General features: G+C 37.2%; 1 long non-coding RNA gene across 1 annotated transcript; it reads right to left on the bottom strand.

The window, feature by feature from the left end:
* Positions 1-4: 4 nt before the first annotated feature.
* Positions 5-432, bottom strand: LOC108758533 (uncharacterized). The gene is made up of 3 exons (XR_001939953.1): positions 328-432; positions 152-249; positions 5-38 (listed from the first exon to the last, which is right to left on the bottom strand). It is a non-coding gene; the product is annotated as an uncharacterized LOC108758533 (long non-coding RNA).
* Between the last annotated feature and the right edge of the window lie 579 nt (positions 433-1,011).

The following is a 1,011-nucleotide window of genomic DNA, read 5'->3' as shown; positions in this document are numbered from 1 at the left end:
AGCGTCTGAGGGCTGGACAGCACCACCACCAATTTGTACTGAAAAGTTAAACAAAATCTTTATTTAAATTTCGTTGACTTTGTTATATTATGTCTAAAGCTTATCCCCCTCCCCACGTGTCATAATGTAATAGAAAAGTAAGGTAACTCACCTTTAGCTGCTTCATATGATCGTGAGCCGAGGATATTTTTTCGCTCGAGAAGTCTCACTAATATTCCGGCGACTGCGGTAAAACCGGTGAGTAGGAAACTTTTAATAGAGAAAATATACGTTTAAGAAAAATTTCTCGAAACAACGGGATAAAAGTAAACAATAAAATATTATTACTTTCGACGTAATTGTCGCCCTCCTCTTCTCCGACTTCCTGCGTCACGTCCTGTGTCTCCGAAATTTCGGCAGCCATATCATCGATTTCCTCGTCGCCGGTATCATTAGTAACATCTTTGTTCGCCTCGTCGATGATATCATCGGCGTCTTCGTCGTCCTCGTAGTCGTAAATGTCAGTTTCTTCTTCTTCTTCTTCTTCTTCTTCTTCTTCGTCTTCCTCCTCCTCTTCTTCCTCTTCTTCATTTTCGCGTGCTAAAAAGTAATTTTTACTGTTATTTTTCTTTTTTTTTGTTTGCAGAACTAACTCTATGTTTCGTTAACCGATTTTTTGAACTTACGCGACATTGAAATAATGGTAATTGACGAGTTCCTTGATCGCTGCGAATCTCCATTATCCTCGTCATCAACATCATCATCATCATCATCTAAAATAGAAATGTTTTTAATTGTCTTCTTATTGCGGTAATATTATATGAACTATATTTTACAGTAGAATATTTTTTAAATCATCTTACCTATTTCGATGAGAGCGATGCTTTGTCCATTGCGTGAAGGGGGCGCATTATTCGGCGGTTCGATTCGGGCTCTTCCTAGAAAAAAATTAAAATATTTTTAATAAAGGAAATTTTCAGCATTTGATCAATATATTTATTTTTCCAACTTACGCACAGGAACAACCTCGTC

The sequence above is a fragment of the Trachymyrmex cornetzi genome, unplaced genomic scaffold (assembly GCF_001594075.2).
Source record: "Trachymyrmex cornetzi isolate Tcor2-1 unplaced genomic scaffold, Tcor1.1 scaffold1588, whole genome shotgun sequence".
Taxonomy (NCBI): Eukaryota; Metazoa; Arthropoda; class Insecta; order Hymenoptera; family Formicidae; genus Trachymyrmex; species Trachymyrmex cornetzi.
Note: the sequence above shows the minus strand (reverse complement) of the source record. Positions and strands in the feature narration are given on the sequence as shown.